General features: G+C 38.8%; 1 protein-coding gene across 2 annotated transcripts in view; it reads right to left on the reverse strand.

The window, feature by feature from the left end:
• The window catches only part of EPB41L3 (erythrocyte membrane protein band 4.1 like 3), a 188,713-nt gene that overhangs the window by 147,987 nt on the left and 15,339 nt on the right, over positions 1-25,387 (reverse strand). The window contains exon 1 of one of the 2 annotated variants that reach the window (XM_070940613.1): positions 7,587-7,744. The exons of the other annotated variant lie outside the window; for it this stretch is intronic. The gene's annotated coding sequence lies outside the window, so the exon portion shown is untranslated. Of the gene's footprint in view, positions 1-7,586; positions 7,745-25,387 lie in introns of those variants that run through there. 2 annotated transcript variants of the gene reach the window in all.

A 25,387-nucleotide genomic window follows, 5' to 3' on the forward strand; every position in this document is an offset into this window, starting at 1 on the left:
TAATTATCACCCAATCCAAGCAACTTAAAAGGGGGTCACTGGTAGCAAACCTGTAAGAGTAATTGGGTAAAGGCATGTCCTACCAAACAGCCAGTAAATCCAGTGACAACCGATGATTCAGAAAGCTGAACTTGCTCTTTCAAGAGGAACACAACTCTGTCTAAATATAATCTCCAAGTCCAGATTCATATTAGACAATTTTGTCTGAATTATTTTTATTCCTTTCTCTTTCACCCAGTGCATTTCGGAATCTTGAGAACTTGGAGCTCAATGATAAAGAGTAAAATAGCCAACTATCATCAGGATAAGAGTCCTGACTCCCAAATTCCAGGTAATCCAGAGGTTTCATGAAGATGTGGAAGTCCACAAAGAATGAAAAGTAAACCTCAGGGGACAATGGCCTATGTATCAGATAGCAGTCCCCCAGTATCTTCTTTGAGTATAAAGGATTAGAAGCACTGTAAAATAAGGCCTGCATACCCAATGACTTCAGGTGTTCCAAAATTATACCATGACTGATAGTATAATAAGCTGTTAAGACAGGGATGTCAAACTCGTGGCCCATGGGCCAGATGCGTCTCATGCTGGCCGCGCCCACCCCCAGTTTAGCGAAGGAGGGAAAAGTTGCGATACATCACATGACGACTACATGATGCCGCAAGCTTGACACCCCTGTGTTAAGAGTTCCAAGAAAGTAACAGGGTCTGGGTCCCCTTACCACACAGCCAGTTTCTGGCACTGCCATCCACCAGGGTATCCAGAGCAGAGCTGGTACCATACCTCAGTGGAAATTCAGAAAATCAGAAACATTTGAATGTGGGTTGCAAAGTCACCACCTTCTCATTTACATTTCCTAAAAATGGCATGATTGAAATTACCTTATAATTGCACAGATTTCCTAGGTCTGGTTACTGTCTCCTTTGGGCAGACAGGAACACAAGTCCCTCCAACAAAAAGTACCCTTAACCAGCAGGAACTCCTATGTTACTCAATTTGGAGAAGAGCTGTGGTGGCACAGTGGTTAGAATGCAGTATTGCAGGTTAATTCTGCTCAAGGTTGACTCAGCCTTCCATCCTTCTGAGGTTGGTTTAATGAGGATCCAGATTGTTGGAGGCAATATGCTGACTCTGTAAAACCACTTAGAGAGAGCTGTAAAGCACTGTGAAGCGGCATATAAGTCTAAATGCTATTGCTACTTAATCTAGCAGGACAGTTAGAAGTCAAATAAGCAGATGATAGCCCTCATCTAAACACAAGCCAAAGAGAACCCCAAATAATAGGATTAATATTGCCAATATTATAACTTTATGATCTGCCTCAACACTTGGGCCCATGTCAGTAATGATGCCATTGGCTTTGTGTACAAAGAATCAATCAAATTATTAATTCTTCTGGCTCCATTCCACTAATATCTTGATGGAAGAAAGCCTGTTCTGTGCTGATGCAGTAGAAGCAGTGGAAAAACATTCTGAGCTGCTTTTGTTGCAGAAAAATCTTCAGTCTTCAGACTGGCCAGATTCAGACTCAACCTGATTTGTCACTGGAATTCTTTCTCTTATGGTCTAACTGACATCTTATCCCGTCATCACTCTCAGCTCCCACCATAGGAAACCAATAAGCTTCTGAGTCAAGAAAGAGGATACTTAGAGCAATAGGTTCAGTTGCCCAGTCATTTCTATTTTCAACAGATCAGCCAGTTCATTAATTTCCTGACATATAATATAAGAAATTATCCAAATGCTTTCATGAAGCCATTCACATCCATTAGCATCTGGACTGATCCCTGTTAATGGGTCATCCACTGAAACAAAAGTTTATATCAACCATCAATCTAACGTGAGCAAGGAGCAACTTGTCTCTCTCAAATGAGAACCAATTCTAGCTGCAGAAAATGAAATCTAACATATGTTCTGCTATGTGTGGAGTCAAATAATAGTTGGAACAGGTGTATGATGATAATAGAAGACATGAAATCCTGAGCCACTCCTATTTCAGAAGGCATAATGTGCATCCTGAAATCATCTAGAACAAAGAACATAACCAAGATCACCCTGGCTAGCTCAGTAAAGATGACAGTGAGGCAGATAAGTGAACAGTACTGTACATTAACAATATTTCTATACTGTGTCATCCATCCAAATGCAGCGTCATGCACTCAGAATTGGCAGACTACCAAATAGAACATTTGGTCAGTAAGATGATATTCCTATAGAGTCGATCACAGCCACTCCAGTCCTAGTCTACCATACCACAGAATAGCCTGGTAGGAAAAAACCAGCAAGAAACACCACCACCCCTGCTTTTTTTAAAATGAAATCTCTACAATATATGTCAGGGCAGCACTTTCCAAATGCCTTAACAGAAAACTATCTTGCACTGAAGAGGATGGAAGGCCGCCATCATCATTATACCTTGACTTCCTTGCTTAGGCTGCAATCTGAAAGGAAAGGAAGCCAGAAAACAGCCTGACCACTTTACTCTGCAACGGTCTGACTGCACCCTTCCAGGATGTATTTGGAAAGATCCATCTAAAAATAAATATTTCACGCACAGTATTGAAAAGGTCTGTAGAGGCAAGTCTTTCTTCCTCTCTTTGTTAGAACTGGGGAACTAAAACTAAATATGAGGAACTAAGTAGTGAATTTAAAAAAAAACTTATTTACTTAAATAATACATAATTAAAGTGTAGAATATGCTGCAATTAGATATGAAGTTGGTTGTAATTTTAAAGTCCTAAACAGATTCTTAAAGGGTCATCAGTGGCTGTTTATTACTTCCAGAATGACAGACACCGTACTTTAAAAACTCGCTGCGTGATGAGCCTGGTTTCAGACATGGCTTCTTGTGGCTCTTCTCATTTCCATACAGACACCCAAAACAGTTTGAATTCTTTGTTAAGACATTTCCATAGGACATAATTTTGATAAGAAGGAAAGGAAGACAGATGGGCTGGTATCAGCATCAGATGCTTTGCTGACATTACAAGTAGAGATTTAAACTCTAGGAAGTGGAGACAATGGTGTCAATAGACTTAGCTCTAGTAGCCTCCTGAAAATGGACTATTGGTTTCAATCCAGAGAAAAAGTGGGTATTGATCCTAAAATGCATTAGGCAGTGTTTGCACTGCTGAAGGAGTGGTCTGAAGATCCACAATGCATTTGAGAGCACAATTTAGGAGAAGAGTGCCAGAGAAAACTGTTGCAGGACCTAATCTACTGATTGCAGAGAACCTTAGCTGGTGTAAGAAAATCAAAAGTTTTACTTGCCAAACAATCATTAGCTATAGCAATCCCAGCTGCCACTTCATCTGACTTGGAAAGAAAGAAAGGTCACTGCCATTAATTCTCAATTAAGAAGAAGAATAGGTAGGGGTACAGTTATAATACTGTCCACCGCCTGCCCACACTTTACTCTTCAACACTTCACAGCATGTTAATTCTATATCATTGGTAGGGGTGTAGTTAGAAGAGTGCACATATATGGTAAATCTATATCATAATCTGCATGCACAGATGATTCAACCTGAGCAGAACAGAAAGATTGTGGAGTTCAAGAAAAAAATATCTAATTTTCATTTTTGAAATTCTGTTTTATTAAAGAAGAAGAAAAATTGGTGATGCAAGAAAAAGAAGTAAAGCATCCTTGCAAGTCTTGGGGCTGAGGAAATGAAACTAACTTTGCTGTGATTTATCAGCTAATTGAATAAAATGGGAGAAAAAAAAACAGAATTCTAATTGCACTGTTTCTTTCAAGCAAATCCTCTGTTTCAACAGACCCCATGACAAGCTGATAAGGAGCACAAGGAGAGGGCTATCGCCCTCTTTTTCATAGTTGTGAGTTTCCTGATTGACCACTGCATGACACATAATCCTTGATTTTTCTAAGATGTTCACTTTGCCAATAGAGTCCTGTTGTTGTCAAAAGAGGTTTAAGAACTGAAAGAGGTCATAATTTAAATTATTAAGTACACCTCTATACAGAAAGCCAGCTTGGTGTATTGCCTTACTTATTTATTTAAAAGATGTATAGGGCTACCCATCTTAAGCAACCTTGGGTGGTTTAAAACAGCCATTAAACCAATAAACAATCTTGCATCATAATTGTCCCTCTATTTATTTTTTTAAAAGGTATGGTCATGGTATCAAGGCTAGAAACTGGGCGACTGTGAGTTCTAGTCTCAGGCATGAAGCTGACTGGGTAATCTTGGGCCAGTTACTTTCTCTCACCCCTAGGGAAGAAGCAACTGCAAACCACTTCAAAAAAAAAAAATTGCCAAGAAATCCATAGAGACTTGTCCAAGCAGTCATCAGGAATCAAAAACTGATTCTCACACACAAAAAAGCCCTCACTTCTAAATATTTGTACACATTAATCATAGATTTCCCAGTCCATTTCTCAATTCCTCTGTCCTCCCTATCTTGTAGCAGAATTTAAGTTCAAAAAAGTCACTCATAGTTGTTTCCTATGGGAGACTTTTAATAAGCCTAACTACAGCAAGTGCAGAACAGAGTTACGATCTGGTCGAAAAAGCCCATTTCATCAGTATTACAGCATAAACAGAGAGAGCTAGCAGTAATAGCCTTTATCTGGTGAACCTGAGAGTTCTGTTCTTTCAACCTAAGTAATCTCCCTAGGCTCTTCCAACAGTAAAGTAGGCCAGCCCTAAAATTCCACTATGAGCTTCTCATAGGTACCACATGTGACAGTTAAATAAGACCACCCATAGAAAATTAAAAGGGCTAAATGGGTATGAGGACAGTTCATTGTGGATACAATTCCCACTCCCCCACCCACATTGGACGAAAGATAAGAAAATGAACCTTGCAAAACGTATCAGAGTTCATATTCTTAATGCTTCAGAAACAGAATGAACAAACTGTTCCCATTAATTGCAATCGGTATCTAATTGCATATTGCAAATTCAACAGTGTACACAACTGCAATCAGTTGTTTGTGAAATCTCCAGAACTTTCCTGATCCTTGCAAAAAATATAGTACCTTGAATTTGCTGATGCAGCCTTTATGTTTATACTCTGAGCATTAGTCATCAATAATGCACTATAACCCCTATCCAATCTGGATTTTGCCCTTTAGAAATGGCAGGATCCCAACTCATCCCATTCTATGTCTGAAATTAAATTGCCCAGTCAACTTCTTACTTGCTAGCCTCCTTGTTTCTATTATCCAATGAAATGCAACAGCCCAAATGTGATTAGAACCCAAAGTTTCATCATCCTACCGTAGCAACAGCTTGGACAATCAGCAATTAGTTTAAGCATAAGGTCCTACAATGTCACTGAACCGCAGGGAAAGCGCAAGTGATGTGTGAAACAACTACATTCAGCAGAAAGAAAGATAAACCTTATTGGAAAAAGTTCAACCTTTAAAAGAGCTTGAAGTGAGCTGACTAAAAAAAGAATTTTAATTACTCTTGAAGATAAAGCAGGTTCTTGAGAGTTTATGTTCTCTCCCAGCAAAGGGCAGGGAAATTGCTGTTTGTTAGTTAATATTTACCCAATGTGTTCTTATTTTGATTCTTATTTATAACAGGCATGATGAAATGAGGAAACAATTAAGAAAAGGGGGTTGTTTAAGGGTAAATGTAATATATAGTGGTTATTCCCTTTATTTTAATTTCTTTACTGTTTCCTTGAATGTGAAAGTGTTGATTAAAAATTTGGAGGGGAAAAAGTTCATTATTTAAATTGATTCATAAAGCTTCATGGGAAGGATGCATATGTGCATATTTATAAGCATCATCAAAAAACTTAGCTCTTATGGTTCATTTACTGAAAATAAATTTATTTAAATTGAATAATGTAAGAGGAAAAGCTATCATAGAATACTACAGTGTAGTATAGTAAATATTACAAGACAAGGGAAGCATGCAAAGACAACATCAATCTTCTTCATCCTGAAAAGTCAGAAGTTTTTTAAAGGATTATCATCATACTTGGGAAAATGTAAGCTGGTAAAAATATTTTATAGTTAGAAAAAAAATTGGTCTATACAGATGTTACAGCTTTGTTGTTAATCATAGTCAATCAATCCCCTCATTATTATAAACACTACAGAATATTTATTATGAAGTCATTTAAAAAAATATATATTCTACTTTCTACTAACAAGTAAAACTAGCAACATTACATAGATGATTGTTTATTAAAGTTATTTTCCCTATTTGTGTTGTCTTTCCATTCTCCCTGCAGTATCTGTTACGTGTTTTCCCCACTGGTCTCCGTGATATTGCACTGTAATATTGCAGCTGCTGTATATTTGAGGCAGTACCAATCTCTCCCTGTAAAACCATTCTCAGAGAGACAAACCCAAAGATTAAACACTGCTGGGAGATAAAAGTAGCCCTATGCTTTTAATGGGAGTGTTAAAATTACAACATGTAACCTGGACTTGAGGTTATATGGGTTAGCTTTTTCTGCCCCTTACATAGTCTGATAAGAGAAAAAGAGAAAGGTTCATAGTTTTCCTATGAGCACATGAGTTCAAGATACAAGAAAAAGAGGTAGAACAATGGGGTGGGGGAGAGACAGATGGGATAAAGAGGAAGCTGACACTCTTAATAATTTTTAGCTACCTACACATTTCTTATATTGTACAGTATTTCTTATATTGTAATGTTGCATACTCTACGCAGTATGGATTTTGTTTTGGAAAAGACAAGCAACAAGCAGGTTTCCCACTTGTTTGGGGGGGTGGGGAATGGTATTATTTGGGGTCTGATCTGTAGAAGAAAGCATAAAAAGGAAAACGGGAAGGATCCTTGTCCTTTTACCTGAACTTAAGGATCTTCATTTTTCTGCCTTGATTTAAGGATCAATCTCTCTCTCTCACTCACACACACACACCGCAAAAGTTGTGCCTTCAATTGGTTTCTATATAGGGACTGGCAAAATTAAGAATTTGGGGGGGGGGAGCGAAGTTCGTTAGCTGTTAACTCCCGATCCGCAGGGCTCCCTTTCTCTTAGGAATCCGGGAAGAGAGGAGAGAAATCAGAGACAGGGGACAGGTCCCTAATGTGATGGGTGGTCGAACCGAAGCTACAAGAGGTAATAAAAATCCTCCAGGCCGGCAGGCGGCTGCTGCTGCCGAAAAGGGATGGGTGGGGGAAGTCAGTGCTTCCTAAGGGTTACGCACATACAGAGTGACCCTGTAAAGAGCGGATCGGGGAAGGGCGGGAGAGAGATTGACCGGGGGGGGGAGGTGTGAGTGTTTCAGCGCAAAAGAGGCCAAACCCGTCCGAGGATCCCGGTGGGGAAAACTGGCACGAGACGGATGTCCGGGCGCTCAAGCAGAAACGGCGGCTGGGCATTTAACTCCGTGGAGGAATGGTTACTATTCCTGCGAAGACAGCCCGGCGGGGCAGCAGCCCATCAGGGCACAGTCCTTTCCCTCTGACCTCGAGCCAAGGACAGGACAGCGTTTTCTCCGGCGCATCCTTAGCCCGCTCCGGCGAAGACGCACGGAATCTCCTCAAATCCCTTTCGCTTCCCCCCCCCCCCGCGCCACTTTCCCTTTTTCAGCCGCTGAGACCGCTAAAAATATAAGGCGCGGAAGTGAGGCGGCTCACCTGCGAGCTGTTGGTGGCCCGACACCCAATCCCACGTTTCCCCGCTTTCCGGAGGAAAAGTGCTGCGAAGTAGACCCGATGCAGGACGCGAAGGAACCAGGTCTGCGGAGCGCTTTGGCGCGCTTGGCAACCCTGAAGAGCCGCGGCGAGCTCCGAGCCGAGCCTTCGCCACCTGCAGAGCGGCAATGCTGCTCGCTTTGGGAAACAGCCCGACGGACCTACCGGAGCCTCCTAGCCACGCCCCCGCTCTCAAAAGCGTCTCCCTATTGGTGGATCCGTCGGATCCCACTCGCTTCTCCCTCCCTCTGTGGTGTGCGCAATTTGGAGGCTGCTGCTTTTTTTTTTTTTTTTTTTTTTTTTTTTTTTTTTGCGGGAGGGAATGAAAGAGATTCCGAGGATAAGGCAGAAGCAGCCCTGCCTTCAGAGATCTGCTGCATTCGGCTCAGGACGGCGGAAGAAACTAAAAGAGGAGAGTAGCACGGATCTGTCCACGTAGCTAGCAGGAATCGAACCGGATTCGAGAGCCTTTTGATCTTTAAAGCAGCTGATAACTTTTTGAAAGAGATGTTGAGGAGTAGAAAAAATATGGCATCGGTGTGCTGAAGCCTGGGAGAACAGTTTATCACAGAAATATATCTATAGATATATAGATATAGATAGATATAGATATAGATGTAGATGTAGATGTAGATATAGATATAGATATAGATATAGATATAGATATAGATATAGATATAGATATAGATATAGATATAGATATAGATCTTGGATGCAACAAAGGCGTGCAGAGGTTCTCCATCCACGACATTAAAGATATGTGTCTTCAGATTTCCAGCAGATCCACATACAGTACAGTGCTTCAATTGAAAGGAGAGAGAAACAAACAAACAAACAAAAAAAAAAAACCAAGAAAAAATATGTCCCAACAGTTTATTGCTCAAGGCGGCAGAAAAGAAAGAAAAAGAAAGAAAGAACAATTTGTATCATGTGCGAACCTTCTTTAACATAACACCTTCCAGCTAATGTTGGACTTTGATGCTATAATCCGAGGAGTGATGACAGTTGCAAGGAAACCTATGTGCAAGACACTCAGCTGCCATGCGCACAGGTATAGTATTATATAAGCAAGAGACTGAGCATATGGATACATGTAGCTTTTTACAGGTGGGAAATATAGTGAGACTGATCCCAAAAATAGCTAAGCAATTCATGGCAGAGAATTATAAACTTGTAAGATATACCCACACAATGCCTAGCTGGTCATTGGCACTTACTGCCTGCCACCTAACAATCGTCAGCTTCCCTCTAGATCAGTGTTTCTCAACCTTGGTAGCTTGAAGATGGGTGGACTTCAACTCCCAGAATCCCCTAGCCAGCGCTGCTGGCTGGGGGATTCTGGGAGTTGAAGTCCACCCATCTTCAAGCTTCCAAGGTTGAAAAACACTGATCTAGATAGATAAGCAACTGCTTTTCTGCCAGAACCCTAAGGGCAAGGCTAGTAGGCACAACTTTATTCCCTTTCCTGAAATTGCTGCCTTGATAATACCCGGCTTGTTAGTTGCACTGGGAAGAAACAAGACTATCTCTGGGTAAATAAAGTTGCTTCTAGACATTCAGTTCCTGTACTGCTCAAAAGATTCCATCTTTCTGTTTGGGGGGGAAGGAAGGAGGGAAGGAAGGAAGGAAGGAAGGAAGGAAGGAAGGAAGGAAGGAAGGAAGGAGTGAAGAAATTCTGTTTCCCTTTCTTTTATTTCCCCAGTAGTAGAATATTTGATTTCCTCTTCCTATACTTTTGTTTCAGCTTTCTGGACAACAGCATTCTAGATTTATAATGCAGAAGCAAGATCAATGATTGGCTTGCTTCTATTTCACTTAATTATAGGCTCTACTTAGAAATCAGCAACCTGGGCACTGAAATCTTTTGAAGACATTTTATCTACATTCTTAAAGCATAGGAAAGTAAATAAAAATGATTTATTGATTTTCTTTAGTTAAGTTTGTGGAAGTGGAAGAAAGCTCTTCTTTATTCTCTCAACTACTAGCAAAATGGTTATTTGGCTTCTCTTTATGCTGATTTAACTGAGATAAATATACCTATATTGGCAAATTGTTAATTAACATTATTTACTTTTATGAATTACTAATTGACAGTATTTAGTCTTTCATTTTAAGTCATGTTTCTTATAGAAGGTGCATTACAGATCCATTCTGTGCAGTATAGTGTAAGAACTAAGTGAAATAGCTTAATCATCTTGCAGCAACATATACTTTTGTTTTGTTTTTGACAAAGACACAGCTAATAGTATCCATTAATTGATCCATGTACAGAGTGACCACAAAAAACAAGCAAACAAACCCACAAAGTACTTTATGATTGAATGAGCAGAATGATATGGCTCTAACTGCACATAGTAGCTGACTCAAGAAAGGAAGGGGCAAATCATTTTTTTACTTTCCATGAAATAGTTAAGCTAGAAAAGGTAAGCTTCTGTCCAGGAGGTTTTTCTCTTTTTCCAGATTTAGGGACTGGTATAATGTGGAAATATTTTGTGCTACAGAACAGACACTCTCAATCTTAGCAATTCTAAGATGTATGAACCTCATCTCCACAATTCCTCAGACCAGTGAGAATTCTGAAAGTTGAAATCCATACATCTTAAAGTTGCCAAGATTGAGAAACACTGCTGTACAATGTCCAAATGGATTCAAAGATTGCAGAACTGAATGTTACCTAGACTTCAGGTGATTTCAATCTTTTCAATCTTCAATTTCAATCTTTTGTACTAAAATTGCAAGATGTGTAGCTGGCATCTTCAGAGTCAATGTGGTAGGCATTGACTGGGCTTTTGTCTTTATGGCTCAGTATCTTGACTTCTTATTGGCCTTTAGCTACACTGACTTCTGATTGGTACATGTTGATGAGGAATGGTCTCTGATTGATTCTTGGTTTGAGCCCAATCCTAACTGGTCATTTGACTTGATTACATTGCCTCTGAAAATGCTTGCCACAGCTACCAGTGAAATCTCAGGGAGTCTGTCATTTAGATGGTGGTCACTAAACCCTGAAACCCAACAGTGCCTAATAGATACTAGCTGTGAATGTGTTTTTTTAAAAAAAATATATATCAGAGCCTTTTTTTATGACTCTTCTGCTAATCTCATGCATGTGTGTGCATCCCTAGAGGGGAATTTATTGCTCTGCCCACAGTTCAGTTTCTAATGCTTATCCATATTAAATGTTGCTTGGATTGCTGCCTACACATCTTTGCCTAAAGTGCTCCTAGCACTGAGCTGGAAGACTATGAAGACAATTGTCCTCAACAACAATGCCATTTCCCAAAGTTCCCCACAAGAAAGAACAAACCATGTTTCTCTATGTTTCTAGTTTGATTTTTAGGTGCACCAATTTTATGCTGTGGCTTGTTTATGCTGAAAATCAGAAAATCAACCACTCTGAGAATTTTTGTAGAAAACTGAAAGACATCAAAAGCTGATTTTGGGATTTGGTGATTGGTATCATATGGGACTATAGAAATAATGTAGAAAATGTTAAGCTTGGACTAAGAATTAGATGTCTTTAAAAAAAAAAAGAGATCTATATATCAAAGAGAGTCACAAGCAGAGGTGGGTTTCAGCAGGTTCTGACCAGTTCTGGAAAACCGGTAGTGGAAATTTTGAGTAGTTCGGAGAACCAGTAGTAAAAATTCTGACTGGTCCCACCCCCATCTATTCTCTGCCTCCCAAGTCCCAGCTGATCGGGAGGGAATGGGGATTTTGCAGTAACCTTCCCCTGCCACGCCCACCAAGCCGCACCACGCCCACCAAGCAACACCCACAGAACCTGTAGTAAAAATTTTTTAAACCCACCACTGGTCACAAGTCACGTTTTTTCTATCTTTCTATTCTTTTTTTTCTCTCTCTCTTCTCTGCAGCTTTACTTTTTTCGTTCTGGGCTTTTTTTTCTACAAATCCTCTTTTTGTTTATCTTTTATCTTTGTACTTTAAAAAATAGTTATTTTTTTTAAAAAAAATCTACAATAACTTTTTGAGTTAACCGGTGTACGTGTATGTGTATAAAAATTTATTCATAATTAAACATACACTTTAATGCTTGTAATCATCGGTTCTATTTTGCCAGATTGGACATGACACCTATACTCCTTTTTCACTTAGTTTTGCAAACACCCAGTACATCCATTTTCATTTGTCATTTATTAATTCATACTTTTTATCATTTCTACTATTATATTCTAAGATGCCCTCTTCTATATGCTATAGACATCAACAAATGGGCCTATATAGCCTGCATTTGATCTGTCAAGACTTTCAGATAATACTTTTTAATAAGCTAGAGAAGAGGTAGACTAGGTTACCAGTCATAGCTGGATCAGTGCCACAGGCAGAAATTCCCAATGATATCTTGGAATACTTTGGCCAGTATGACAAAGGCCAGTAGAACCATAAAAGTACTCATGATAATCTATGTGAAGCTAGAATCACTAACTTAGAATCTACCAACTAATGTGCATTCCTACTGGTTAAGATTCTTTTTCTTCAAACAATCGTTTGTTGTAATACAGTATGTTATTGCTCAAATGACAAATAAAGTACACAATATTTAATACATAATATGTTTTATGTACTTCATGCAGATCTATAATATTTTTTTGAAGTGTGTAGTGTGTTTCTGTGACTCTTCCAATATCTTTCTATTTTCTGAATTATTTTACTTTTTCAGTCAGCAGTTTAGCAATTAGATAGTGGTCTTTGGGTTGCTTTGTCTTATCTTTGGGATGTACATTTTTCTGACATCCCAGCTTGCTGATTCTCTCTCTTTCTTTCTTTCTTTCTTTCTTTCTTTCTTTCTTTTTTTTCTTTCTTTCTCTTTCCTCCTCCTCCTCCCCCCTCCTCCTCTTTATCCTCCTCCTCCTCCTCCTTCTTCCTGGTACTTAAGCATTTACCTTCTGAAAATATTTTCATTACTATTATATACAATGAATAGTTTGTACTTATAAATATCAGTGACCATTTACAGGTTAAACTCGAAAAATTAGAATATCATGCAAAAGTTCATTTATTTCAGTAATGCAACTTAAAAGGTGAAACTAATATATGAGATAGACTCATTACATGCAAAGCAAGATAGTTCAAGCCTTGATTTGTCATAATTTTGATGATTATGGCTTACAGCTCATGAAAACCCCAAATTCACAATCACAGAAAATTAGAATATTGTGAAAAGGTTCAATATTCTAGGCTCAAAGTATCCCACTCTAATCAGCTAAGTAAGCCATTACACCTGCAAAGGATTCCTGAGCCTTTAAATGGTCTCTCAGTCTGGTTCAGTAGAAATCACAATCATGGGAAAGACTGCTGACCTGACAGTTGTGCAGAAAACCATCATTGACACCCTCCGTAAGGAGGGAAAGCCTCAAAAGGTAATTGTAAAAGAAGTTGGATGTTCCCAAAGTGCTGTATCAAAGCACATTAATAGAAAGTTATGTGGAAGGGAAAAGTGTGGAAGAAAAAGGTGCACAAGCAGCAGGGATGACCGCAGCCTGGAGAGGATTGTCAGGAAAAGGCCATTCAAAAGTGTTGGGGACTTTCACAAGGAGTGGACTGAGGCTGGAGTCAGTGCATCAAGAGCCACCACACACAGACGGATCCTGGACATGGGCTTCAAATGTCGTATTCCTCTCGTCAAGCCGCTCCTGAACAACAAACAACGTCAGAAGCATCTTATCTGGGCCAAAGAAAAAAAGAACTGGTCTGTTGCTCAGTGGTCCAAAGTCCTCTTTTCTGATGAGAGCAACTTTTGCATCTCATTTGGAAACCAAGGACCCAGAGTCTGGAGGAAGAATGAAGAGGCACACACTGCAAGATGCTTGAAGTCCAGTGTGAAATTTCCACAGTGGAGAGCCATGTCATCTGCTGGTGTTGGTCCACTGTGCTTCATTAAGTCCAGGGTCAATGCAGCCGTCTACCAGAAGATTTTGGAGCACTTCATGCTTCCTTCCTCAGATGAGCTTTATGGAGATGCTGACTTCATTTTCCAGCAGGACTTGGCACCTGTCCACACTGCCAAAAGTACCAAAACCTGGTTCAATGACCATGGGATTACTATGCTTGATTGGCCAGCAAACTTGCCTAACCTGAACCCCATAGAGAATCTATGGGGCATTGCCAAGAGAAAGATGAAAGACATGAGACCGAACAATGCAGAAGAGCTGAAGGCTGCTATTGAAGCATCCTGGTCTTCCATAACACCTCAGCAGTGCCACAGGCTGATAGCATCCATGCCACGCCACACTGAGGCAGTAATTGATGCAAAAGGGGCCCAAACCAAGTACTGAGTACATATGCATGTTTATACTTTTCAGAGGTCCGATATTGTTCTGTGTACAATCCTTGTTTTATTAATTTCATGTAATATTCTAATTTTCTGTGATTGTGAATTTGGGGTTTTCATGAGCTGTAAACCATAATCATCAAAATTATGACAAATCAAGGCTTGAGCTATCTCGCTTTGCATGTAATGAGTCTATCTCATATATTAGTTTCACCTTTTAAGTTGCATTACTGAAATAAATGAACTTTTGCACGATATTCTAATTTTTTGAGTTTCACCTGTAAAATAGACATTCATGTATTCTTCTAATACCCTTTTCTTTCCATCAATGGTCTGGTGTATTTGTAACATTCCACACCTACCTCTAAAGGTTGTCATTTAATGGGATCTAGGAATCACATGTTCTCAGTAATGATCACTGCTTTGTGATACATTCTCCTCCTCCTGAGATCTGGCAGGCCTCCATTATTCTAGTCCTCAAGAAAGCTAAAAAAAAAAAACCCTGCATACTGCCCCACCCAGGCATTGGGGCTGAAGAAGATTGGGGCCCAGTGAGCTGAAGTTGTTATTGGACAGTGGGAATTTACTGTGTGTATGTATATATGTATATATGCATATATGTATATATGTAACTATAGATATATAGATAGAGATAGAGATAGAGATAGAGATAGAGATAGAGATAGAGATAGAGATACACACACACACACACACATAAGTACACATTATAAGAGTGGGCTGGATGTTGTCTTGGAGATTTTATTGCTTTTTGCGAGCCACTCATAGTTATAGAACATAAAATGAATGGCCATTTAAGTTTCATAAATAAATAAATATACTCATGGAAGAAGTTCAAGGATTCCTCAGTAAAAAAAAGTCCCAATGTTTGAATCAGGAAAAATCTGTTCATTTTAGAAAGATCTGAACCATATTTTAAAGAAAATATTGGTCTGGATTGTATCTCTGTGTGTTGACAGACCCAAAGAAAATGTCATATCCCAGCATTTAACCATAGATGTTTTAGTTACCATGTCATAAGAACTGATATTTGAAAGACATAAAAGGATTCTTTGCAGATAATTATAGTACTTGAGACAGAAAGCCATAGAATGCCCTGAAACCCATGAATAGGAAAAGTATCAGCAATGCTTATAAAATAGTCCCATTACCAATCTAGAGAGAGTTATCAAGTAGTTTCATCAGTTGAACCATAACTCCCATTAAAACGAAGTTCTGTATAGCTGAATTAGTAATGATAGTAATGAATGCTTCAGAAGAGATGATGTATTTCTCTTAAAGCTGAAAAAGCAGAATATAAAGGGAAAAAAATAACTAGAAAGAGTCTACAGTGATAGATCTGTTTCATATCAAACCTGTGAAATTGTTTGGCTCTTAGTGTAAATTAATCTGGTTCCTACATCAGAATTCATTCCCTATAAAGAAATACATTGGCAGCACTTTGGACTAAGCTATAATGTGGTTTGTTTTGTTTTGGCTAAGTGCAATGAATGAAATGTCACTAAGTTATATCACATTGGAACAAAAAAGTTCTTCCCAGTTAGAATGGGAATGCATTTTAATAATGACTTGGCAGTGTAGAAGTACAAATGCAATTTCAAAAATATTCTGGATTTTGATGAGATACATTTTCATAGTTTATGTAATTTACGTAATTTTATGTTATGTAATTTACATCAGGGTTTTGTTTGTTTGTTTTTTTTGAAGCTCTGCAACTTTAAGATCTCTGGATATCAATTTCCAGAATTTCATATCCATCATGCTGGCTGGGAAGTTTGGGAGTGAAGTCCACACCTCTTAAAGTTGCTGAGCTTCAGAAACACTGATTTAGATTCCTGACAAGTGTGAAATCTGTACTGAATAGTACAGATATAGTACTGAATAGAAAAAGTATAATATCTCTCCCTTTTTAAAACCCTAATATTCAAAATTGAAAACTACTGTTTAATTGCAGGACCAAATTAAGAGTCATGAGTATCTGAGAACAATTCAATTTATGGGACACCCTGCCAATAAATCTACTGTCAAATTACTTGCTATTGTTATTATGTAATATCTATTAATTTACTTTATCAAATTTCTATACTGCCTATCACACGTTCCTCTTATATTAATATTATCATCATAATAGTGTCATGTTTGTGAGCTTTATGTCTATTCCATCTGCAGATATTAAATCTCTGAAAAATAAAATTACAATGTTTGCAAAATATTAAGAATGCTGTGTATGATAAACATATATAATAGCATAGAACACATACTACGTATAGAACAGAACATAAAACAATTCAAAGAACTAGTGCAAGATTGGAAGTCCTGGAGAGACCTGACCCAAAGAATCGCCAAGAGTCAAACATGACTGAATGGATAACATCATCACCATCATTTGGTATACAAAAAATAACAAGTTTGGATAAATGGTGAGCTTGAACAAAAAGTAACAAAGAAAGGCCCTTCTTAGACTTCAAAAATAAAACATGGAAATCAAAATGTTGAAGACAAGTTTTATTTCTAAGCATGGTAGATCTGTAGAGGCTCCAAATTCACAACTCTGAAATATTTCCCATGCTAAAAATCTCTATGCCTGATGTCTAATTAGGATTTGTCAAAACTGGAAGTGATCAAAAAGAGGTGGTTTTTTTTCCTGAGCTCACAATAAACTTCAAACACAGTGAAAGGTGTCTGGTTTGATGGCATGGAGGCAATAGAAGCAGCCACTTGTGTTCAATGTTTGTTATCTTGAGTTATTAAAAAAAAATAACAAAGTCACTATTTTTTTAAAGACAAAATTAGTGTTGTTGTTTTGCAATGGCCACAAAATGTCAGCAGGGGACAAATTCAGTGGCTGGTGTCTGGAAGCTAAGCAAGGGTGGGGCTGGTTAATTCTTAGATGGGAATTACCGTAACTCTCCCATTAAAACTATATTTTAATGCAGTGAAAGCTGTCTGGTTTAATGACCTGGATGCAATAGAAGCAGTCACCTCATACACAAGAGGGCTCAATCTGTCCCCTCACCTTACCCACTTCTTGCCTTATGCTCTCAATCTTTTTCTGAGGGTGTTACATAACCCTCAGAAAGAGATAAAATAGAGAAAGATAGATAAAAGATGCTATTTTATTACTGACTTCTCTGCTGCCACTCTCAACTCTACCAACTGGAGCAACTCCACCAACTTCAGTAACTGCCTCGTCGTGCTCCTGCCTGCCTTCTCTTCCTCATTTCCTCACTCTCCTGAATAGTTGAGGGAAATGTGTCAATACCCTTTCCTGGAGTCTTGGAGGTCCAGAGAGTAAGGGAAACAATTTTTGATGGAGATATGCAAACTGTTGTCAAGGTGACAAGGGGTAAAACATTTTCTAAGTCCTGAATATCCAGATAACTTTCAGAAGTAGTTCAGGCAGATTGACTGATTATCTGACACCAAGTTATTGTATTCATGTAACTATAAGAAGAAGGAGAAAGTACAACACAATCAGTCTTGTGCAAGTCTGTTTTATAGCCAGTCTCAATAAAAAATAGTTTCAGCCATCCTGTGAAGTTGATTTCTTGGTCTGGTGTATCTCTTGGGGCTAACAGAATGGGAAATAACACACTGAAATTGAACCCTGGTAAATCAGTGTTACTGTTGATATATCGCTATAAGAGTTACTCCTTGATGGGCAAACTACCCACCAGAACAAATTTTCAACTTGGGATACCTTCTGTATTTGTGGCTTCTGCTGGATCTTCAAGTAAAATCCATGCCAGAGGGGCCTATGCACCACTTTAGCTGGTGTTCTAGTTGCAATCTTACCTAGGACAGAAAGATTTGGCTATAGTATCTCATACCTTTAATATTACCCACCTGGACTATTGAAATGCACTCTATTTGGGGTGCCTTTAAAAATATTCAAACATTGTAATTGGTCCAAAATGTAATTGCCCTCATATTTTTGGGCTACCAATATAGGGAACACACAACCCTATTTAAGTAAAATGCATTGGTTCCCAGTTTGTTTCCAGGTCTAATTTAAGATGGTATTGATCAATAAAATCATTAATGGTTTGCCATCCAGGTATCTACTGAACTACCCTCTCCTACCATTTTGGCTCAGCCACTTAGATCTACCAGAGAGATACTACTGGAAATCCCATGTTTTTTGGTGGCTTTTGTGGGGCTGAAGGGTGGTGGTGGGACACACTGTTTTGTTGCAGCACTAATGCTGTGGAACACCCCCTTTATGGATATCACACTGGATCCCTCTTTGTTGGTCTTTTGAAAATCTTGAAGACTGAGCTGTTTCGGAGAATCTTATCCTGCTTTCCTTTGATGTTGTCAGCTTTGTTATTCAATTATTTTTGTACATTTGTAATGCTATTGCGTTTTCATTTTTTAACTGGGTATAATGTATTTTTTTTTACCTCCAAGAGTTGTTCTGATTGTAGTAGTGTAGATATATGTTTAATAAACAAATATACACTAAAAGACAACAGATGAATTTAAAACACCATAAATAGAAAATAAAAACAGTACAAAAGTTATATTTTAATTTCTAAACCAGTTCAAGCACTAATATCTATGATCACATTGAACTTTTAAAATATATGAAATTTGGACTATAGATAAGAAATGAAAACTTCCTCTCTGTAGCATTTTAGTTTTATGAATATTTTCAGCCTGACATTTTTTAAGGTTAAGCTGTTCTGACTTTTTTCATTTTATGTACCTGTTATTTCAGTGAAGCAAAAGAATTGTGCAACTGGTTGTCTTCAGGGTTTTTCTTTTCGTCAACAACTGCAGATTGCTTCCACACATAGAACTGAATGGCTGAATTAGTTGTGACATAATGAAGAAATTTGCTAATGGGAAAAATCTTATTTTACTTTTCAAGTTAGCCTTCCCATTTTTCTCTTGAAGAATTGATGATCATTCTTTGTAAGGGCCACTGTTGTCCCTCCAGCATCATCCTTCATGTTACTACATGTATGTGACTACTTGTATTGTAGTGGTGTAGTCTGATTTTCTGAAGCAGCCTCAAAGAAAGGTGAGACATATTAAGCTTAAATGACATTGGGATGGTGGGGAAAGCTGATAAAGGATAGAATGCAAACAATGAGACAAGACCAGAGTTAACTTTAAACAATTTCAGATGGTTGCCTCTCTGTAGCACAATGTATCTCAAAATGTGGTATAAATTAGTGATCCATGGAAGTCCAGCAGCCTTGCAGAATTGACTAGGCAGAATACACTGGCTGCCACAACCTCATCACCTCTATTTACTGACAGTCTGACTATTGATACACAAGAAGAGGAGGCAGGCTACCTGATTGACAGTGAGGGAAATGCTGTTAGGTGGTAAGCAAGCTGTGATCTGCTGAATGGCCCACATACATGGAAGCAAACTGGAGGACCCACTCACTGGTTCAGTCCTACTTCCTCCTGTGCACCAACAGGCAGCCGACAAGAACTTCCTGGTTGCCCTAGCCCTCCCCTCAATACTAAATAAAAGTTTAATTTGGGATTAATTGTTTTACTATAAACTTTAGTATAAAAAAGCCTTTTGGAATGAAAGGAAAGCTAAGCTAAGCTAAGCTAAGCTAAGCTAAGCTAAGCCAAGCCAAGCCAAGCCAAGCCAAGCCAAGCCAAGCCAAGCCAAGCCAAGCCAAGCCAAGCCAAGCCAAACATAGATGTCAGTGTAATCATTATTTTATTCATTGAAAATTGGGAACTTCCATGCTGTTAATGATGAAGATAGATGAAGGGTGTGTTCACTTAACTGGATAATCCATCCATTTTCCAAAAATTTATTTAGTGTACTTCCAAAGTGGCTTGCCATTGGCTTCTTCCAGTGGTGGGTTGCCACGGTTCGGACTGGTTTGCAAGAACTGGTATTAAAACTGGTGGGAGGCCCTGCCCACAACCCCGGATGTCATCATCGGTGATCTGCACATGCGCGATCCCATTGCGAACCAATAGTAAAAGTAAGTAGAACCACCCTTGGCTTCTTCCTAGGGCTGAATGACTGCCACAAAGTCACCCAGCTGGCTTTGTGCCTAAGGTGGGCCTAGAACTCACAGCCTCTCAATGTCTAGCCTTGGTGCCTTAACTAGTACACCAAATGGGCTATCTGAACATTATAGCATTAATCTTAATTCTTGACCATTTCCTTAATGGAGAACCTCTTCTGTGTAGAGCTTGAATTTTTCATTTCTTTGACATTTCCTCTGTGAGGAAACACAGGCAATCTAATGCTGTCTGGATATCTTGGACTCCACCCTGCACAATTCTGTGCCTTTGGCCTTTTACCAAATTGTTTTTTTCCAGATAGATCTGAGTCCTTAACTCTCCACCATGCTAGTTGGAAATACTGGAAGTTGCAATCCCCAAACACCTGTAAAGACTTTTTTTCTCTCTAGATTCAACGTTCTAAGCTAGAAGAAGAATAAAGCCAGAATATCCAGAAAACAGATAGGCTGAAGACATGTTCTGGTTCTACATTATATCTTGGTTTATTAAAGCTAATAGTAACAACAGCAATAAAAAATATTGGAGTATATCTCTGTAGTTCCATTGCTCAAATTTCAGTCCAATTCCACTCTTAGTACATTTGAAAGTATTACCTTAAATGTCCAGAGAAAAGTTTTTTAGATCTTGTGAGAGGACTCAGATGGATCAGATATCTCCTGATATCTCAAAGGAGCTTCCAACCCCCATACGGTACATTAGCATTTATTTCTTCTGAATAATAAATTATATGGTACAGGGCAGGATCATTTTTTCCTCCATAAATTATATTAAACAAGTAGGAAAATACAATTCTGAATTCACTTAAACATCTAATGTTTGATTTGGCATCTTAGCAAAATTTAATATAATACTTGCTCAGGATGTCATTGTACAAATATAGAATTACTGTCTCTCTAGTTTTATTAGCCATGAGGACCTTGAAATGTGAATTTCATCTGATTATTGTTAATTTTCCAGGAAGTATTATAATCTGAAGCAATATAAAATGAAAGGCAATATAGTATAAAATGTAATGAAGCAGTTGTTACTTTTGCTGCTTTGAAAAAACCTTTAATAACAAGTGGTCCAGGAGATTTTAATGACTTCAGATAAAATCAGATGAAAGTTTGGCATTCTTGCCTGAAATCTCATGAGATTTTAGTGTTCTTGTCTATAATATAACCCCTAATCTCACCAGTTATTAGGTAGAAATACCACAATCACATGAAACAGGCCAAATTAAATAAATAAATAAATTTAATTTTAGGATCTTCTAGATTCCATGAGAATAGATCAGCCATTACATTTTCAACATGGAGGGAAGGGAACTAAACATGGATTTTCTTATACCTAACTTCCAAATTATTCAGTTATTCAAACACATTTTATCATTCTGGAGAGTTTATAAAAAGTTTTTAAACACCTACTTATATACAGAACTAAATATTCATTTATTCTGTTCATCTTCCTTGCAAGAGTAACTCTCCTAAATAGATTGTCCTTGTTTAATGTTCCGCTCATTAATTTGTACGAACAGACATCACCAGGCTTGAATAAGAAGGCTCAAGTCTGGTACCCTGTGTTCCTGGGAGCCATTAAATGACACCATGAATGCTTGGCAATAAGGACACTTCAGGGACCTCACAGAAAAGACAACAGCAAGCTGATGGAGGCTACAGCTACACTCCTTGTTAAGCTATGTCATTTTCTCAGTCTAGCAGCATGATGTTGTGGCATTCAAATTATAAAGGTGTGCCATTCTCCTATTTGGCTACAAACGGAAAAGGCCATCTCTGATCATTTAATCTTGCTAGGGAAACAATGCAATAAAGTGTACAGCTTCAACTGAACTGGTTGGCCAGTGAAGCATTTTCAGCGAGGGGAAAGGTTTGTTTGTTTTTACGGATAACCACATTTTTAAAAAGAGGGAATGATTGATGGAGCGTAGCCAGACAAAAGGGAGAAAGTTTAGTTTTAGTTTAGCTTTATTTGATTTATATACCGCCCTACTCCCGAAGGACTCAGGGCAGTGAACAGCCACAAGATAAAACACATAAATACAAAATTTAAAAGCAAAATAAAACCGAATTAAACAATTTGGCCAAAGACAGATTTAAAACACCCCACTAATTAAAAACAGATTAAAATTTGCATTTTAAAAAGGGAAAAAAGGGAAAAATTAGGCCAGGCCCGCCTGATGGAATAAAAAGGTCTTGAGAGTGCGGCGGAAGGTGCATAGATCCAGGATTCTCCGTATCTCCGGGGAGAGTTCATTCCAGATAGTAGGTGCCCCCACAGAGAAGGCTCTTCCCCTGGGGGCCGCCAGTTGACATTGTTTGGCCGACGGCACCCGGAGGAGCCCCTCTCTATGAGAGCGTACCGGCCAGTGGGAGGCTACTGGTGGCAGCAGGCCGTCCAGTAGATAACCAGGTCCTAAGCCATGGAGCGCTCTAAAGGTGGTAACCAAAACCTTGAAGCGCACACAGAAGACCACCGGGAGCCAGTGCAGCTCGCGCAGGAGAGGTGTTACATGGGAACGCCATGTTGCTCCCATAACCACCTGCACGGCCACACTCTGCGCCAGTTGGAGCCTCCGGGTGCTCCTCAAGGGGAGCCCCATGTAGAGAGTGTTGCAGTAGTCCAGGCGCGAAGTGACGAGGGCATGAGTGACCATGCGTAAGGAGTCCCAATCCAGAAAGGGATGCAACTGGTGAATCAGGCAAACCTGATGAAAAATCCTCCCGGTCACGGCCGTCAAATGCTCTTCTAAAGACAGCCGTGAATCCAGGAGGACACCCAAGTTGTGAGCCCTCTCTGTGGGGGCCAGCGATTCACCCCCAATAGTCAGAAATGGCACCAACTGACTATATTGGGACGTCGGAAACCACAGCCACTCGGTCTTGGATGGGTTGAGCCTGAGCCTGTTTCTCCCCATCCAGATCCGCACGGCCTTCAGGCACCAGGACATCTCTTCAAGGGCATTGTTGGGGTGGTCCGGGGTGGAGATGTATAGCTGAGTGTCATCAGCGTACTGATGGTACTTCACCCCGAAACCATGGATGATCTCGCCCAGCGGCTTTACATAAATGTTGAACAGAAGGGGCGAGAGGACCGACCCTTGTAGCACCCCACATATGAGGTGCCTCGGGGTCGACCTCGGCCCCCCTGCCAACACCGACTGCAACCGGTCGGAGAGAAAGGAGGAGAACCACCGCAACACAGTGCCCCCCACCCCTAACTCTTCCAACTGGTACAGCATGATACCATGGTCGATGGTATCAAAAGCCACTGAGAGATCTAATAGGACCAGGACAGAAGAGCAACCTCTGTCCCGAGCCCTCCAGAGATCATCAACCAACACGACCAATGCCGTTTCTGTGCTGTACCCAGGCCTGAAGCCCGACTGGAACGGATCCAGATACACCATTTCATCCAAGTGCTGGGGGAGCTGTCGTGCATCCACACTCTCAACAACAAAGTATTCTAGAGTGATGCTCAATACATTCAAACTCTATAGCACGGCTATGTCTGAACCTGTCATGATCAACAAATGCTGCCAAGTTGCCAGACACGACTAAAGCTGATGTGACTTATTTCAATGGTCCTTGGCCCTTAGAGATGGCTTGGCACTGGATGCTAGTGTACTGCTTATTGTGTTGGAGTAGGACAAAGGGCGATCGATACTCAGCTCTAACTACAATTATGGAAATTTCTAGGTGACTTTGGGCCAATGGCGAGATTTTATATCTTATATCTTATAACTTATATCTTGGGACTGTTATTGGGGAGAAAAAGTGGAAGAGGAGCTCCTAGGTTAAAGGTGAGACAATCTGTCCAAGAATAGAATAGTATGGCAGATTCAATGTGACCAGGTTTAGAGAACCTCTTCATACAGCCATGTTCCATTCATTTTCTCTACTATTCCTTATTGGCCAGATAATTGAAATAGTATTTTACAAGAAACACAACACAGCCTATGCACAATAATGCATACAGTTTAACATACTTAAAATACTTCAAGAGACCGCATGAAATTTTGTGACATAAATATATTATGCTCACTTTTCCTCACTTTTATCCATAAGATAAAACATTAGGGCTGTGTTAAATATGCTTTAGAGCCTAATTCACCACCTTTACAGGAGTCGTACAGTTCTGATGAATTTTATCTGCATAGTTTATTAGACATGCTTTGTCTAATAAACTTTGTTGGGCTGGGCAAAATTGTTACCATGTCAAATTTCCCTAGCAAGTTCATCTTTACATCACTTTAATTCAGAGGATACTTGTCTGAACTTCATTTTTACTTCTCCAGTGATAGGAATGACCTTTCTTTATTCCCCAGTCTCAAGTGAGATGGGTTCAACTCAGCATCAGAATTTATCAAAACAGAAGCTATTTTGTTATTATTAATATGTTGTTTTCTTCAACTAAGATTGAATTATCCTACAAACAGTGTTTATTGTTCTTATTTAGATCTACTATCTTGCTAATTAAAATGAAGCAGGGTTTAATGTCTTTTCATCTAGATAACTTAATTCCCATTTTTTTAAAATTGAAAGTTATATTTAACTGTTTTCCTGATTAGCAATGGAATTAATAACATGATCAAGCCTATAAAAATCTTAATATGAAAAATAGAATTTTTCATTCTTCATTGTAAAACTAAAAAGAGGTTATGACCCAGAATGATATGATTGGGGCCAACTGGGTTATAACTTTGGCACTGAAGTATATAGCAATAGTGGTAAGGTTTTAAGTCACAACAGTTAATTTACAAAAGTTTTGCCCAGAATTAAAACCAAAGATTGCAAAATAGTTTCATAAGGCATGAATATTTACATATTGATTTTGTAATTCTTGGAAATGGCTACTCATAACTTTTTTAAATGTATATTTTGGATTTTTTTAAGTTAGTTTAGTTCTTTAATTATTTATTTAACCTACCATGAAAAATACACACACAAAAAAACCCAAACAAAACACCAGGTAAAATAAATATAAGTTGTGAGTTTCCTTCAATTCTTAGTGAATAAAGTTTTAAATGCAAGTTTAAGGACTTTAAAAATATTTTTTGGGAATAAAGGGCAAAAGAGTGATTAGAATTTTGATTTTGGAAAATTATCAATGGACCAAGAGTCCAGATCAATTTCGACAAAGATTCTGAAGTTAATTATTAGATACCTTCCCATGGAAAAATGTTATTTTGAATTCTTTTAAAAAATGATAGGATGGGAGTTTGAAGGGAAGGAATTACAGATTGCAATTAAAAGAACATTTAAATTTGTCTTACTAACATAGACTGGAATAAAATACTTTAACATTGGACATATTGAATTTTTGTGAATGATGGACCAGAATTTATTTTAAGATAAATTCATTATCTTAATGAATTTATCTTAAAATAAATCTTATGACATTATCTTATGTCATTATTGGTAGACTG

Source organism: Pituophis catenifer, unplaced genomic scaffold (assembly GCF_029215685.1).
Source record: "Pituophis catenifer annectens isolate HBS135680 unplaced genomic scaffold, rPitCat1.0.hap2 SCAF_3, whole genome shotgun sequence".
In the NCBI taxonomy this organism is placed as follows: Eukaryota; Metazoa; Chordata; class Lepidosauria; order Squamata; family Colubridae; genus Pituophis; species Pituophis catenifer.